This window comes from Oryzias latipes, chromosome 17 (assembly GCF_002234675.1).
Source record: "Oryzias latipes chromosome 17, ASM223467v1".
NCBI lineage: Eukaryota > Metazoa > Chordata > Actinopteri > Beloniformes > Adrianichthyidae > Oryzias > Oryzias latipes.
Genome location: NC_019875.2, coordinates 4,335,490 through 4,348,071, shown reverse-complemented (window position 1 = coordinate 4,348,071; position 12,582 = coordinate 4,335,490). Strand labels below are relative to the sequence as shown.

At 42.5% G+C, this 12,582-nt stretch overlaps 1 protein-coding gene across 4 annotated transcripts in view; it reads right to left on the bottom strand.

Annotated features, from left to right (window-relative positions):
• zfyve9 (zinc finger FYVE-type containing 9) overlaps positions 1–12,582 on the bottom strand; it is a 37,556-nt gene that overhangs the window by 21,660 nt on the left and 3,314 nt on the right. The window lies entirely within an intron of this gene.

Genomic DNA, 12,582 nt, shown 5'->3' with positions numbered 1-12,582 from the left:
GACACACCTTCCCACACCTTTCTACATTCAAAGCTAGACTGAAAACATTCCTCTTTGGACAGGCTTATTGTCAGACTAGTTAGTATTCAGAGATTATTTAACTTAATGTTAGTTTGTTTAAATTAAACTTAATAATAACTATTTCTTTTAAAAGGCTGCTAGAAGTTGAAGCTGGGGTAACTATGGTGCACTGGGGTTCTGTCCTCTTTCCTTTTTTACTTCTACCCTTCCTCTCCTCTATTCTTGATCATCATTTATCATTTAGTTTTCCATGCCTCTGTTTGGTGCAGTGCGATTCATGTATTGTCCCTCTTTTCCTCTCCCCTCCTGGGGAGTGGGAGTGCTTCCAGACTCCAGTTGGCTCATCCGTGCTCCAGTTCCTGACCGTTTACCTCGCCTTTGCTCCTGCTCCTACACCTGGCTGTGGATCCTGCCTCTGGCTCATCTCTGGCTCGTCTCTGCTCTGTACCTGACCGAGTACCTCGTCTCTGCTCCTGCTCCTACACCTGGCTGTGGATCCTGTCTCAGGCTCATTTCTGGCTCGTCTCTGCTCTGTGCCTGACCGAGTACCTCGTCTCTGCTCCTGCTCCTACACCTGGCTGTGGATCCTGTCTCAGGCTCATTTCTGGCTCGTCTCTGCTCTGTGCCTGACCGAGTACCTCGTCTCTGCTCCTGCTCCTACACCTGGCTGTGGTTCCTGTCTCCGACTCGACTCGCGCCTTTGACTGTCCCCACAACCACGGCTGGATGAAGCTCGTCTGCTGGACTTTTATATATGTAGTTGTAGATTTAGATAAGTTAATTCTTCTCTAAGAGTTCTGGTAAATCGCCTGTCCGTCCTGGGGGAGGATCCCTCCTTCATGTGGGCACCCCTGAGGTTTCTTTGTTTTTTCCGGAATCCGGTTTTTTTGGGAGTTTTTCCTTACCGCGAAGGGGGGTCTAAGGGCAGGGATGCCAGTATAGCTTAGTCAGTTTGTTAGTTCATTTTAGTATTTTTCTATTGAACTCTTTGTATTCGTGATCCTTCTGATTTCATGTTTTACTTCGAAGCCCATCGAGACGACTGTTGTTGTGATTTTGGGCTATACAAATAAAATTGAATTGAATTGAATTGAAATTCCCATTAATATGAATGGGAAGGTGTGTCCAAACCTTTGGTCTGTACTGTTTATAGAAAGAAATTAAAGCACAAAACTGCAATTCTGGTGTCGCTGGCCATTTTTGTTGCACTGCATATGTTAGCCTGGGAGTGTGAGGGGCTCTAAGCTAGCGGGAGAGTATGTAAACAGAGAGATGATGGGAAGGGAGGCCAGGCTTACTCCGCTCCACAGTCCCACCCACAACTTAGAGCTAAATTTCTACTGAACTCCTGCCGCTCTGCAGAAACTACGACCTAGAAAACGGCACAGGATTAGGATTTTGGCTAAAAACGGCATCATGGTAACTGAAAGACCACTGGGAACGCTTTGAAAACAGATCAGAAGATGATAGGAGAGAAAAACAAAAACACTGATCTGAACCAGAATTTTATACTTTCTTCTTTGGATCCAACAATAACTATGGTCACCATGACAACCTTCATAAAAAACAAATATAACCTAGCTGATATTAAAGTGAAACAGGCTTTTAAGGGCCTAGATACTGCAAAATCCACTTTTTGAGCTTTTAAGTCTTTTATAATGTTCATTCCTCAGTAAAATCTACCCCAAAGGGGTATTTTGATCCATTCATTCAAAAGTATTATTTTAAAAACCTGCTCTCTGAGCACCAGCCCCTCCCAATCCACCGAAACGAGGGGGTTCTCCCATTGTGACATCACAAACTGAGGAACAGCCCCTTCCAGGAAGAGTCTGTGCTGCCAGCCCCGCCCACAGACAAACTCACACGCCCACTTTCTCAGTGGAGCTAGCGGTGATCAGCTAAACGCTTTGCTTTAATATGAATAACATGAACATCCGTCTTTGGAAAAGTTCAGATGTTGTTTGTTTTCGTGGGAAAAAACTTGCTGCTGAGGTCGACTCTAGGATGATGTCATGAAATGGGCGGCACCCACAAGGAGAGAAAGGCGGAGCTCTAGAGATCGAGTCGTCATACTTCCGGGTAGGAAAATGGACTCCAAAGAATAACTCATATTTCATTTAAAAAATGTTCTTTAGTGTGCAAAAGGTAATATATGATCATAAATATAGTTCACTCTGAAAGGCTTCAGAAAAGCAGGATATGGACCTTTAAAGTTGCATCAATTAATTAAAAAAATGTTTCCTTAACATCTCTGTCCTGCAGGTTAAAACATAACAGTGTTCCACACGCGCGCACACACACACACACGCTGTTGTGTGTCAGCCGAACATGTTTGTGTTGCAGACAGAGATTTGACCTTGACTTGTGTCTCTGACATTTCCCCTGTTTGTGGTTGAGAGACAAAAACCAACCAGGCTGGAAATGAGAGTCGCCCTCCCAAACGGAGAGCATCTGAAGTCTGAGTCCCAGCATGGAGGACCCGCCCACTCCGCCCTTGCTCGTGACAGGACCTTGAAGGATAAGACGGAGTGGGAGGTGCTGCGTGTGTGATGTGAATGCGTAAATGCCAGAGTGAACTTCAGGGTCGTTCTCACAGCGGCGTGAGCACAGGCTCCACCTGCAGCGGCGAAGGCAGGAGGCCCACATGTGCGGAGATGCTCCCAGTATCAAACACTAAAAGACCGTTTCTGTAGAAGGATTACGGCAGTTTACAGACGCACCTACAGATTTAAACCCAGTCTGAACCCAGAGAATGTACGTTTAAACAAAGAAAACAGTGTTGACTGACATTGAGGACAATCTGCTTCCAAAAGCAGCAAAACAGGTGAAAGGAGCTCCAGCAGCTCTGAGCTGGGCTGAAACAGATTCATAATCTCCTCACATTTCTGTGACAATAATTCACATGCCAATCATCCTAAATGAGCCAACAGGTTTATCATGAAGACAGAGAGTCAGTCGCTGAAAGCAGCTTCTGCAAACTCTAGCATGGAGGTCTGTTTTCCTGCTGAGTCAGACAGAGTGTGGCACAGATTTTCCATCTGTCAGCGGGACGTTCGCCTCGCTCGGCTTCTTTCTACTCTCTGTGATGATGGATGAAGTCAGCCCAGATGTTTTTCTACGTCTCCAAAATACTCAACTTCCCTTCTGCAGATGACCAGACAGTGGAAGGTGGGAGACAAACCCAAACCTTTACCGTCACTGCACACTCTACCCACAGCACACTCACACACGTCACCATTTACCAAACAGCCAGCCTTGTTTAACATTTCATTACCCTGCAGATGTTCTGAATTATGCAGCTCGAGTTAACTTGAGGGAGTCGTATTTTTAGTCCAGATAACCTGGAGAGTCAGCAGGCTGTTCAGAAAAACAGTCCGATCTGATCAGACAAATCTAGCACCATCAGAGGAAGTGGCCTGAGGAGGAGCCAGCTCACCCAGCATGACTGGAAACCCAAAATTATGATGAGCAAGGCCTCAATAGAAGCAGACAGACGTGGGAAAACCACAGAGAGAACAGCATTCTCCACGGTTTTTCATGTCTCTGTGAACGTCACAAACCATCTAAACAGTGACAGCCATGATGGATAAGACTGTCAATCCTCAGGACAGCATTAAAACAACAGGTTATTCCTCCCTTACACAATGATGAATGATGGTAAACCTGCTTTTCTGACTGCTGGAATGACTTTACATTCAGCAATTATATGATGGGATTTTAGGTTTACCAACCATTTCCAGCTTTTCCCTTCAGGGCTCGCCACAACGAATCAGCTTCCTCCATCAAATGAGTTTGACACGTATTTAAACACTTTATTATCTAAAGTATAAATATAAAGTGGACGGACAGACAGACGGATGGACGGAGCCCCGCCCACAAACTGCGCAGATGTTTTACGTTTTGTCTAAAAACTGCAAAATCATCATTGAAAGGCCACTGGGAACACTTTGAAAATAGATCTAAAGATGATTGGCTCTAAGTTATAGTTGCCTCATGATATGTCCAGTAACTACTGTATTATGAAAGACTTCCTGCCAAAAGTTGAATTAGTTGTTAAAGCAAGTAAAACAGTGAGGATCTAAACATATTAGTCACTTTAAGCTCGTTTATGTCATCTGGACATGAATTCCTGAGCTAGACTTCCTATTATCCTTTATTGGATTTTTATTTCACCTTTGTGTTTGGTCCAGTTTTTGACATGTGTCTGTCATCTGCTTTCATTACAACAGATTTTTATATGGTTTAGTTTTTCTGAAGCTCACAGACTTCAGGTTTTCTGGTTTCCTCTTGTAGATGAAGCTGACAGAAGCTGACGCTAAGGGCTGCTCCTCATGTTCAGCTGTCAATGCCTAAACTTGATCAAAGTAAATATTAACGGTCATTAAACTAAATTGCACTGTACATTGTGGTCCATTTGTCAGGAATTTTCAACAATCAAAGTAAAACATGCATGACATTTTTAAGAGTCATACTGCAACATCATTACCAGGTCATCGGCAGGAAATAACAATTTAGGAGTAACTCTGGTGTATCTGACAGGAAGTGGTGCAGGAGTGAGCACTGAGTCTTTCCATCAGCTGATAGTTTGCTCCATAAATGCTGATTAAGGAGCCTTTCCACATGTTTGCATTTATCACCTCCACCTTCAGGAAAACATCAGCATGTTTATGGCTTCAGTTCTGGGAGTAAATCAAGACAGAAGATTACTAAAACTCTGCCGTAATAGAGTAAGAAGTAGGCTGTCTTAGATTGGAGATGCTAGGATTTAGTCTTTTTTATTAACACTGCATTTACTAGTTCAATCTGAACTTTGGCTACTAAAAAGTAGAGCTGAAGTGTTTCATGTCATGAGTGAGTGAGTGAGTGAGTGAGTGAGTGAGTGAGTGAGTGAGTGAGTGAGTGAGTGAGTGAGTGAGTGAGTGAGTGAGTGAGTGAGTGACTATCTGCAGTTATGTGTGCAAAATATCTTTGATCAGATCAAAGATCAAATTAGAACTAAAGTGTGTACATGATTGGCCCAGAAAAACTTTATCCGATCATCACATGCTTGCATACGCCGCACTTTTTGTCAGAATAAATCATTTGGACATGTGCAGGGCTCTTGAAAACAGAAGACAAAATATTGAGAGGTTTTGTAAACAAACAAAGCTACAGCATAGAGCAGGGGTCGGGAACCTTTTTGGCCAAGAGAGCCATAAACAGCACGTATTTTTAAATGTTATTTCGAAAGAGCCATACAATAATGTAGCTTCACTTTCCCACACTGAGGCACAGAAGCTTAACCTCTTTTAAGGTTCTTTATTCTGGTTACTGTAGGCCGTAACCAACGTCGTACAACTAATTCATCAACTCCTGAATCTCTCCCACTGAGAGCCCTGGTCGAACACACGGTTTGCATGGATGGAGCAGCCGGCCGGTCCTGTTCAGGCTACAAAGCCTCCTCTGGAGCCACAGCGTTTACGCATGATGCAAAGCCAGAGCGGTAGTGACCCACAATCAGAATGAACTGTTTACATGCACCACAATCGGAAACACAATCAGCATAACCCACCTACCTCCATCGGAAGGAAATTTTGATCCCAAAATTTTTTTTGGTTTTTACTTGTCCTGTCCAACACCTAAGCAAACAGATGAGAGCTGAAGGCCTTTTGTGTTGGACATAATTTACTTTTACAACACAGGTTATGAATCTTGTTATACAACAGATGTATATTTAAATAAACCCCTTTTGTAATTTCAGCTAAACTTTATTCACGTTAATTATATTTGTAAATATTTTTTGTTGGACCGGACGGAAAAGAAAAGGAGGGAAGAAGAGAGAGGGATGACAGATAAGGGGGGGGGGGGGGGGGGGGGGGGAATTGAGGGGTGATTATAGTAGCGAGGGTAAGATCATGAAGCGTCAGAAAGCAAAGCTGCTGGAGCTTTATGATCACAACTGATAGGTTAAGAGGCATGAAAAATCTAAAATGGGCGGGGCCTGTCCACACACACACTCAAACGTTACAAACACACCTGTTGGCTCCAAAAGTGTTCACATACAAACAAGTCTGCATGGACATACTACCACTAACATTCAAACACGCATACTTCTGCAATCAGACTAACACACGTGAAACATTTCTTTCAGTCACGCAAACTGTTTGTGCAAAGGTGAGATAGCACCTGTGCTCGAGTGAGTGTTTATGTTCTTCTGGGGTGGGTGATGGAATGTAAAAAGAAGGAGATCCAAAATTTTGATGAGTTGGGGCAGAGTATTCTGAACGCCATGTTTACATGACGCACTTTTATTCTCATCAGGCATTTATTCCAATTACTTTAGTCCATGTAAACACAGCTAGTGAGTGTGTGAGCGAGCAAGAAAATGGGGGAAGCGAGTGAGTGAGCAAGTGAGTGAATGGGCGAGCGAGTGAGTTAATGAATGGGCGAGTGAGTAAGCGAGCAAGAGAATAAGTAAGTGAGCGAGCCGGTGGGTGAGCGAATGAAAAACGAACGGATGTCAAACTGTGTGAAGGAAAAGCTTCTGTAGATGTTTAGACATGTTATACCATGGTCCGGTTGAATACTCGATTCTGATTGGCTGCTGGGTGTGGATTAAAACCTGATAACCGCACGGTGAAAAAAGAAGTTCCGGTCACCTATCTTAAATGTTTTGTATCACTGCACTGGCTTCTTTAGAACAACATTTTGCTTCATCATTTGGACAAAAACAAGCGGTAAGAGGTGAACTTTCTCTCTGAACTGATGCTTTATTCAACTCATCGGAAAGATCAGCATATATATATATATATATATATATATATATATATATATATATATATATATATATATATATATATATATATAAAGGTTTATATATATATATATATATATATATATATATATATATATATATATCGCCGAAGCTTGACTGCAGCGGTGGTGCTGCGCGACGCGGACTATATGTTACGTGATGCTTCGCGTCGGACGGTTCAAGGCCCGTACACACCGGGACGAATATTCGCCAGGCGTTATTCGCCGGCGTTTTTCGCCACGTTTTTTGTGTTCACACCCAGGCGATTTTCGCTGACGATGAGCCGAGCGAACATGCAATTTCATTCCCTGACATTAGATGGAGCTTAATGTAAACAGAAATACTCCTGTACACAAGGTGGCACTGCGCAACTTTACGCTTCTTAAAGTCGCTTTTCAACCAGAAGAAGAGAGCAAGTATTTACGCGCTTGTCAGAATCAAACAAAGAAAACATGAATATTTCAAGCACCAGTAGCTCCAACTGGTGCTTCGTTCGGGGATATTTTAGAACGTCCGTCATTATTTCTTCGCGGCAGTGTAGACGCTACTTGGCGTCTATCTTCTTCGCTGGTAAGTGTGCTCAGCAAGGCAGTTTTGTGTTTGAGCGCCCCCAAGTGTTTGAGCGCCCCCAATGTGTTTTACTGTAACTTCAGAAGCTCCAGACACGTGTGCAAAAGCGCCATTCTCATTGGTCGAATAGATTTCGACGCGAGGCGGCAAAAAAAAAAAAACGAACCCGAGGCGGGTTTTTTTTTTGACGCTTTGACGCGTTGCGTTTTTTCGCGTCGTTGTGCACACTCTCATTTGTGCCCTTTGTGTAGTCCCAGTGTGAACGGGCCTTCAGGCTTCCACGGTGTGCTTAAAAAATTAATAAACGCACATTTCGTCGGCCATTAACCCTTACGTAACATACAAACGCCTGCGAACAGAAGAAAAAACTGGACCTTTTGCCATGGCAACCGCATAAAAAAAGACGTTGACAAGAGAGCTCCACGCAGCAGAAGAGTACAATTGTTCAGCAAGACCAACAGGGTTTCCTGCTGCTCCATCCTCGCAGGGATGCCAAAAAGTCTCTGCCTATATAACGCAAAATCAACCTTTCAAGTGTTTCATCATGTTAATTCCTCACTAAAATCTACCCCAAAGCACCTCTGAGCACCAGCCCCTCCCAACCCACCAAAACCAGTGTATTCTCACATTGTGACTCACAAAGTGGGGAACAGCCCCTTCCAGGAAGAGTCTGTGCTGCCAGCACCGCCCCCCCCCGACCAACACACACGCCCACTTTCTCAGTGGAGCTAGCGGTGATCGGCTAAACGCTTTAATTATCTATAAACAATATGAACATCCATCTTTGGAAAAGTTCAGATGTTTGTTTTCGTAGGAGAAACTCAGACAGACTGCAGAAGCCAGCTCCAGGATGACATCATGAAATGGGCGGTACAAACAAGAAGAGAAAGGGGGAGCCTCAAAGATCGAGTCGTCTTACTTCTGGGTAGGAAAGTTGCTTGTAAAAGTAACTCATATTTCATAAAAAAAATGTGTTATTTAGTGTGACAAAGGTAATATATGATCATGTATATGGATACACAGTCAGGACCATAAATATTTGGACAGAGCCACATTCTTTCTAATTTAGTGTCTGTACATTACCACAGTGAATTTTAGATAAAACAACTCAGATGCCATTGAAGTGCTGATTTTCAGCTTATATTCCATGGGTTGAACAAAAAGATTGGATAAACACGTGAAAAACTAAAGCATTTTTAAACACAATCCCTTCATTTCATTTGATGGAGAAGCAACTCCATCTTCAAATCTCTGGAACGGCTCCAGGTTGTCCAGAACGCTGCTGCTGCAAGGCTTTTAACTAATTCATCCAAGTCTTTACACGTCACCCCGTTGTTAATCCAGCTGCACTGGCTCCCTTTCAGCTACCGTGTGCATTTTAAAATCCTGGTTTTAACATACACAGCTCTGAATAACCAGGCACCGGTCTAGATAAAAGACATTTTGCAGCCGTCCACTCCCAGCAGGTCCCTGAGGTCATGTGACCAGGGTCTGCTGGTTGGTAAAGACTAAAGGTGACAGAGCCTTTGCAGCAGTGGCTCCATCCCTCTGGACTCCCTTCCTCTCAGCCTCAGATCTGCAGACTCAGTGTTTTCTTTAAAAAGCAGCTAAAAACATATTTTTAAAAGGGCTTTTTCATCATTCTTTTATATATCCTGTGTTTTACGAATAAAGTCTATTATAATAAAACACATAAACACATAGTTCCACTCCGATCAACTTTTGATCTATTGTTCCTAGTGGACTTTTAATCAAGATAATGCTGTTTTTAGACCAATTAAATAAACCTGTCATTTTCTAGCACATAATTTCTGCAGAGTGGCAAGAGTTCATCAGAAATTCCCCTCCGAGTAGTGGGCGTGACTGATGGCGTGGTGTAAGCCTGCCTCTTCTTCCCGACATCCAACTGTTTGCACACTCTCCTGCTAGCTTACGGCCCCTCACAAACCCAACCTAACATTAGCGGTGCAACAAAAATGGCAGTAATATCAGAGCAATCCATCCGTTAGATTCCAGTTCAGACAAAGACGTTCATGCATCTGTTTGTCTGCAGGTGGATGATCAGAATGGAGCAGAGCAGGAAGACTGTTTCCCACCGCTGTAGGTCCGGCTTCACTTCTACAATCATTTTCTAACCGCATTTTTTCCCCTCTGCTCCTGATACACAAAAAATCAAATAAAGAAAACTCAGGAATGAAATTTCAATCCTAACCTTTAAAAATGTCCTCCATCACAAGAAGATGTTAAAAACCCCATTTTCATTGGAGCGGATCTTTAAACTGCTTTCCCTTTTTCCTCTAAAGCCTGAACTTTCCGGAGCTGTAAGCACACATCCTGCTCTGATGCTGCTTTTAGGTCCACAGACGGCGTGATACTGAGAGTGAACGCAGGAAACCTCAAATGATCATTTCCTCTCTTAAGAATGGACTGACATCACTTTCTAACAACAGGATCGCATGACTGAGCGACACGTTATGTAAGGCTGGACCGGGAATGCTGGGAGTTGTTTTCCTCCTCATCTGAACAGTCTTTGGGATTTCTAGGGATTGAAGTATGAACGCCTTCACATCCACTGCAAGGTCACATAGTTATGAGGCCGTTTCTTTGACAGACGCAGTGGAAAAAGGGAATCCGCTGCATGAAGGTAAAGCAGGAACACCGGCTCGGCTCGGCTTCACACCGCGTGTCAGAAACTGTTAGCAGCTTCTTTCGTCTCCTCAGGTTTGATCCGCTGTTACCACAAAAAACATCAGAGGAGGAAGACGCAGGGCGGCCCTGAAGTTACTCAACACAAAAAAAAGATCACAACGACAATTTAAAAAAGTAAAACTAGTAATAGACATTTTAGAAATCAAAGCAAAATTCCCCCCACAAAATGAAACCCAATAATAAACTGGTAGGTACTACGGGACATCGAGATGATGTCTGATTTTTGATGTTTGAGTTCAAATGCGTCTTTAGTGTCCTTATACTGATAAAAGTTTGATGATGAGTCCGGAGCAGATCCACTATCGCATCATGACAGATTAACTTGTGGTTGAAATGATGAATAAACATCATCATCCAAGCGATGTCCCATAATACCTTTTCTGGTTTCTTCTTTTGTTCATGTTTAAAATTGTCTTTTTGATTTCTGGTAATTGATTTTGTTTTCTGAAACGTCCATCTTCTTCTGCTTGTTGTCTGAAACGTTTCATATTTATTTTTTCAAAAATGTCTAAAATGTTGTTTTTGTTATTATTTATTTTGTTTTTTAATTGCCGTTGTGATCTTTAAAGTTTCACTCCGATCATCTTGTGATCTATTTTCAATGTCTTCCCAGTGGTCTCTGGATTAGGATTCTGCCATTTTTTTGCCAAAATCTAAAAAACCTGTGTTGATTCCTCTGACATAGTTCCTCCAGAGCGGCAGGAGTTCATTAGAAATTCCCATCATCCATCTGTTTACACTCTCTCCCGCTACCTTACAGCCCCTCACAACCCCAGCCCAACATTAGTGTTACAACAAAAATGGCGAGCAGTTTTGGAGCTATCCATCCGTACAGTTTTTATTCTATTTTAGTTTGGTTTAAACATATATTTTAACAGGAAGTGCCATTGAGATGAGATCTCTTTTTCAAGGGGGACCTGGGCCAAAAGTTTAGATCCAGATTCCAGCTCTCTTAAGCTCAATTTTCTTCATATATGTCGGCAATCATCAGAAAAACGCGACAAGAACATGTTCAAATCCCCATTTTCATTGGAGCGGGTCTTTGATACGTTGGCGTGACTTGTGCTTTAGAAGAACCAGCATGAGGGTTGGATGAGTCGAGTCCAGAAACGTCCTTCACATATTTTTTTACTTCGAAGCCCATCGAGACGAGACGACTGTTGTTGTGATTTTGGGCAATACAGATAAATTGAATATCCAAGTTTAGAAGTTTCCGATTCAATAGAGGAGGTCCACCTGACTGAATGGGGAGTGAAGGAGGAGCATTAGAGGAGGTTTTCGTGGCTGCTCAGACTGAGGACTCCTTCAGGAGAAAACTGGTCCCAAATGATGGAGCAATGCAACATGGCAACAGCAAGCAACCTGAAGGAACAGATGGGGAAAGGCGGTCCCGGCTAGTTTGACGCCCTGGGCAAAACACTGGACGACGCCCCCTACCCCTGCTTCAAGCCCCGCCCTCAATAACTCAAAGCCAACGTACAAATACAAGAATAAAATATATTATTTATTTTACTTTATTAATCAAATAAGTAAAACATTCTTGTCTGGTTGAATTCACGACTAAGATATACACTAAACACGCATCAGTGTGTGTTTTCTTTCTGAAGGCTGCTTCTGGTAAAAATGTCCACATTTTTCTGTTCTTGCTTCTTTTCTGTTTTCTTGAGCTGAATCCAAACCTGACATGATTATGAATGAATACATTCTAATCATTTCTGTTGGCTTCATGAATGAACATCAATGGAAACTTAAGAACTATTCTTTTGCTTTTGTGCCTAAGTGCCACATAAAACTGAACAAAGACAAACGATTGAGTTCATTACATCTGAAGCATCGACGGTATGAGTACGGACGAGAAGCTTAGATGAGATCCACCAATGAGATCATTAACAAGATGTCAAATGAAGTGCAAACCTTCATTAACCAAATGTCGCTCCAAATTTGACTCCTCCAACAGCAAGTTTTGGTCTTTTTTGGCAAGTTTAAATTTTGGACCCCGCCTGCATTCCTTCATCCATGGAGTGTTTTTCTTCTTTCTAAACTGGACGCCACTGATGTTTCCTTTGATCTTTTGTCCATTTTCCACAACCTTGAATAGACTTTTCCGTCTGTCAGAGTTAAGATAAATGAAATAAACTATCAACTATACCAAAACTGACTAAAAATATATAATCAAACAGTAAAACAGACCAGAAATTCATACTTTGCGAACATCATCTGTGTAAATAAAATTAACCCCAGAGTCCTCTTCACCACAATTGAATCTTTGATCAACTCAGTTGTGAACAAAAACACAAAACCAGCCTCCACCTCATTGTGTGAGGACTTTGCAGACCACTTCAGGAGCAAGATCGATTCTGTCAGATCGAACATCATAAATGAACAGAAAAGCTTTTTTATTGGTAATGATGGCTTGATTTTACCTGAGGAACTACTGGACAGTTTTGATCTGGTTGAAGCTGCAACACTTGGTCGAGTTTTCTCCCAAG